Here is a 6000-nt window from a genome sequence, read left to right on the forward strand (position 1 = left end):
ATTATCACTTTGTACACACTGACCACTCTCCCATGCTGGCCAAACTCCCTTTCACCACTCATAGCCAGATAGCAGATAATTGGCTGTAATGTGAACAGCGTTATTCCTGAGCTGCCAATGTGAGTGATGGACAGTAATTAAAAGTTAACTAATAACCTTTCCCAACCTGACATTTCAGCTGGGGTGTTGGTCACCAATATCTACATATAGATTAAAAGCTGTAACTGGGACGGAGATAGGATTAGGAGAAAAAAATGGAGGGGAATAAACAATCCTAGCTGTCATCAAGCTATTAGGCTGGAGTTTCAGACTGACATTGTGATATCTGTGCATGGTTTAATGTAATGAGGATGGGGCCAAGCTAAAGCACTGAATGGATAGAGGTTATTTTGGCAGGCTTATTAATAGGGCAAACATTGGCCATAGAAAATAGCCTTAATTTAGCTGTAATCGCTTCGTAGATGTGGAGTTGAGACAATTTAGTCTTTAGATAATTGCATTATTTTAAACGAGGTAGAGGCTGAAGTGTCTTCAGTGAAAAAGTTGCATAGCTCAAAAGGTGAAACATCACCTAACTGTGGTAAAACTTCTTACAAGCATATGCTAAAGTACATTTTTGAACTGCAAAGATGCCTGTTGAAGAAGTTATAAGACATTTTTCAATCTAGAATTTGGTATTGAAGACACTCAAATTCTCATTCAGTACAACTCATGATAGGTTAACAGTTAGAAAACTTGATCTGGTCACTAATACACATCATGAACAGAACATATAATCCATCAGTCTCTCCACTGTATTATAAGACTGTTCAGTGATGCAGGAGCACACAGTTGTTCATAAGTGCAGTCTTCCTACTTGACGTTTAGGTCAGCACCTTTCAGCTCACTGAGTTCGTAGACCAAAGATCATGCCATTTAGATATAAAAACAATCACTGGGCAGGAAAAGATTGCAAAGAGGGAACAACCCATGTCTTCCTTCCATTAAGGTCTAGAAGGTCATGAGATTAAGGCATTAGCCGCTGAAAAGCACATACACACATTCCAGAGATAGCCCTTGTGTAGAAATACAGAGAGTGTGTGTGAGAGAGAGAGAGAGAGAGGGCTCTATTTCCATATCTGCATTAGAAGCAGAGCTTCTGTTACAACCGTTACATCTCATCCAATTTTCGTGAAAGAGCCTAAGTAAGGGGCCTTAGTGCTGTTTTCATGCCTAGGCAACATACAACTGGCCATGGAGGGGAGTGTTCACGCTATCTGTGTGCGTATGGGCTGAAATGGTGTATTGGCAAAAATATATGGGAGGACCATTTAAAGAAGTGGACCATTTATGCACATAGGCGAATCTACCAACTTGGAGGAATACACAGCATCAGTGACCATCTACATCAATAAGTGCATGATGATGTCACCTTCTCCAAGACCATCACCACACGCTCCAACCAGCAAAATTTTGGAAGAAACCGTACAGCACCTTAAAACATCAACCTGCGCCCTTGATGCACTTCCCACATCTTTTTTCAAAATTGTGTTCATCTGTTTAGAAGCAGATCTCCTAGAAGTGATAAACTCCTCACTTCTCTCTGGGAGTTTTCCAAACTCCCTGAAAACTGCAGTTGTCAAGACCCTCTTGAAAAAGAGCAATCTGGATAAGACCATATTAAGCAACTATAGGCCGATCTCAAATCTTCCTTTCATAGGCAAGATCATTGAAAAAGTTGTCTTCAATCAGCTGAACAAATTCTTGAACTCAAATGGATACTTTGACAATTTTCAATCTGGTTTCCGATCGCATCACAGCACAGAGACAGCGCTCATAAAGATAATAAACGATATTCGCTTAAATACTGATACAGGCAAATTATCAGTACTGGTACTACTCGACCTCAGTGCTGCATTTGACACTGTCGATCACAACATACTGGGTGGAAAACTGGGTGGGGCTTTCTGAGATGGTCCTAAAATGGTTCAGATCATACTTAGAAGGGAGAGGTTATTATGTGAGTATAGGAGACCATAAGTCTGAGTGGACGTCCATGACATGCAGAGTCCCTCAAGGCTCAATTCTTGCGCCACTCCTGTTCAACCTGTATATGCTCCCAATGAGCCAAATAATGAAAAAGAACCAAATTGCTTACCACAGCTATTCAGACGACACACAGATCTAATTAGCCCTATCACCTAACGATTACACCCCCATTGACTCCCTGTGCCAATGCATTGATGTAGTAAACAGTTGGATGTGCCAAAACTTTCTTCAGTTAAACAAAGACAAAAATGAAGTCATTGCATTTGGAAACAAAGATGAAGTCCTCAAGGTGAATGCATACCTTGATGCTAGGGGTCAAACAACAAAAAATCAAGTCAGGAATCTTGGTGTGTCTCTAGAATCAGACCTTAGTTTCAGTAGTCATGTCAAAGCAATAACTAAATCAGCTTACTATCATCTGAAAAATATTGCAAGAATTAGATGCTTTGTTTCCAGTCAAGACCTAGAGAAACTTGTGCATGCTTTCAGCACCAGCAGGGTGGATTATTGTAATAGACTCCTCACTGGCCTTCCCAAAAATACCATAAGACAGTTGCAGCTCATACAGAACGCTGCTGCCAGGATTCTGAGCAGAACCAGAAAATATGAACATATCACACCAGTCCTCAGGTCTTTACACTGGCTCCCAGTTACATTTCGGATTGATTTTAAAGTATTATTACTGGTATATAAATCACTCAATGGGCTAGGACCTCAATATATTGCAAATATGCTCACATCAGCTAGAAATACCAAGGGTTCACTCTAAGCAAGGAGAGTCTGCTTTTAGCTATTATGCCAGCCACAGCTGGAACCAGCTTCCAGAAGAGATCAGATGTGCTCCTACAGTAGTCACATTCAAATCCAGACTCAAAACACATCTGTTTAGCTGTGCATTTACTGAATGAGCACTGTGCCACTGTGTGTCCGACTGTTTGTACCGTATTTTATTTTATTTTATATTCTAAACTGTTTCAATTATTCTTTTTTTTATTCTTATTTTAATATCATCTATGTAAAGCACTTTGAATTACCATTGTGTATGAAATGTGCTATATAAATAAACTTGCCTTGCCTTCCAGGACAGCGGCGACACACGGCGCATGTGGCAGGGCATCCAGGCCATCACCAACTACTGGACAACATCAGTTGCCTGTGACAAAGATGCCTCCCTTCCAGATGCACTGAATGACTTCTACGCTGGGTTTGAAGCACAGAACGACGTGGTGCCGAGGAAGACCACCCCTCCTCCCAATGACCAGGTGCTCTGTCTTACCACTGATGTGAGGAAAACTCTACGTAGAGTCAACCCACGTAAGGCTGCTGGACCAGACAACATTCCTGGCAGAGTGCTCAGAGGATGTGCAGACCAGCTGGCAGATGTTCTTACTGACATCTTCAACATCTCTCTGAGCAGCGTCATCGTTCCAACGTGCTTCAAGGCCACCACCATTGTCCCCATGCCAAAGTCTTCAGTGTCCTGCCTCAGTGACTACCGTCCCGTCACACTCACACCCATCATCATCAAGTGCTTCGAGAGGCTCGTCATGAGGCACATTAACACCAAATTCCTTGGTGTTCACCTGGCGGAGAACCTCACCTGGTCCCTCAACACCAGCTCTATTACAAAGAAAGCCCAGCAGCGTCTCTACTTTCTTCGAAGGCTGAGGAAAGCACATCTCCCACCCCCCATCCTCACTACATTCTATAGAGGGGCTATTGAGAGCCTCCTGAGCAGCTGCATAACTGCCTGGTTTGGGACTTGCACCGTTTCAGACAGCAAAGCCCTGCAGAGGATAATGAGGACAGCTGAGAAGATCATCGGGGTCTCTCTTCCCTCCATCAAAGACATTTACAAAAAACACTGCATCCGCAAAGCAATCAGCATTCCCCACACACCCCTCACACAAACTCTTCACCCTCCTGCCATCTGGCAAAAGGTACCGAAGCATTCAGGCCCTCACGGCCAGACTGTGTAACAGCTTCTTCCCCCAAGCCATCAGAATTCTAAATACTCAGAGACTGGACTGACACACACACACACGTGTTCTGAGTTACACTTTAATTATTGTCACTTTATACCTGGCTGCTACCTCAATAACTGCTATGTGCATAGAACACTTTCTCATAGTATGTTATGTTTACATTTGGCATGTTTAGAAACTGTCATCTTTTTGCACTACTGTGTACTGGTCGGCACTGCACTGTCTCTCACTGTGCCCATTGTCCTGTTAATTATTTGTAATTTATTGTACTGTCCCGTACGTTTTACACACGTTTGCAAGTGCACTTTATATAGGTATGTTATTTAGTCTGTGTAGTCTCATGTGGTTCTGTGTTTGTCCTATGTTTTTTTATGTAGCACCATGGTCCTGCAGGAACGTTGTCCCGTTTCACTGTGTACTGTACTAACTGTATATGCTTGAACGACAATAAAAACCACTTGACTTGCACTGCTCTTACACTTTAGTTTAGAGTGGCACGAACGCAAGCAGAGTGATAAACACACAGTGAAGTGTCAGAGTGCTGATGGTGTCAGACCATCAGTGCTCATGGAACATCTCCCGTCCAAACAGATTCGAGGACCGGAATTAACTGTTGTATATATGTATATATTGTGTATTCTATATATACTATATATATATATATTATTTTGTATTATTATTATCTCTGTCTTGTTGCTCTATTGTATTGTTTTGCACTGGAAGCTCCAGTCACCAAGACAAATTCCTTGTATGTGTAAGCATACCTGGCACTAAAACTAATTCTGGGATCAGTTTGAGTAAAAACTGTGTGAATAACCTGATAATTATGATATAATCATGATCCTGCATGTGAATTTTCACAGAGCATCTTGTGAAAGAGCTTTAATGAAAGAAAATATTTATACTTTTGTACAAAATTTTTTGGTTACTGATCATGAATTTGTGTGGAATCTTAAATATTTACTATATTATGTCATACAGTTTTCAAAATCACACAGAGGGGCTGAGTTGGGGCATAACAGAATACATGTGTGGCAGCGGGGGCGTGGTCAAGCGCCCGTCCGGGAGAGAAAAGCGGTAAGGGCGCTTACACCTGAGCTAGATTATGTCTAACACCTGTCTCTAATTTCAGTGAGCACAGGGAGAGCGGCATAAAAGGCAGCCAGAGGGCCTCCATGAGAGAGAGAGAAGGAGGGCTCGTCCGCCCTCGGGATCGCCGCCAGATGGTACTCCGCAAGGCGAACGGCTTCCTCCAGCGACGCCGGCGGTGGCACTGGACCCACTCCGCTGTTTTCCGGGGCAGCCGTTGGCCAAATTGCTCCAGTACCACCTGATCGATAACTCCCTCGACGTCGCAGTCCCCCGCAAGCAGTCACCTCCGACAGGCCTCCCGGAGCCGTTGGTCAAACGCGAATGGGCGATCAGATTTTTCCAACTTCATGCCCCGGAAGAGCTGATGATTCTCTTCCAGGCTCCGACCGACCCATTGCAAAATGGCTCTTTTTAGGTCTGCGTAGGCCAAGAGGTTAGTTGCCGGCAGTTGTTGAGCCGCGAGTTGAGCTTCCCCGGACAGGAGAGGAACTAGGCGGGCTGCCCATTGTTCCTGCGGCCAGCCCCAGATTTCTGCCGTTCGCTCAAACAAATCAAGGAAGGCCTCAGGATCATCTGCTGCCCCCATCTTCTGTAACGCGGGTGGGGGCAGCGTGGAGCGGGGGTCCGGGGTCGCGGCTGTGGCCGGCGTGGCCTCCTGGCTGAGGAGGCTCCGGATGGCGTGCCGGTCCTCTGCCTGAGCCCGCATGATCTCAAAAAACCGGCGATCCTGGTCCTGCCGGAGCTCAAGCAGGGACTGTTGGTGGCTCTGGTGTAGTGTCGCGAGGGACTGGAGGACCTCCGTCAGCTGGGAGGACTCTACGGGGCAACCCATCTCCATACTTGGACGAACAATTCCCGGGTTTTGGCACCAGTGTAAGGATCTCCTCCAAGGGAT

Source organism: Xyrauchen texanus, chromosome 3, assembly GCF_025860055.1.
Source record: "Xyrauchen texanus isolate HMW12.3.18 chromosome 3, RBS_HiC_50CHRs, whole genome shotgun sequence".
NCBI lineage: Eukaryota > Metazoa > Chordata > Actinopteri > Cypriniformes > Catostomidae > Xyrauchen > Xyrauchen texanus.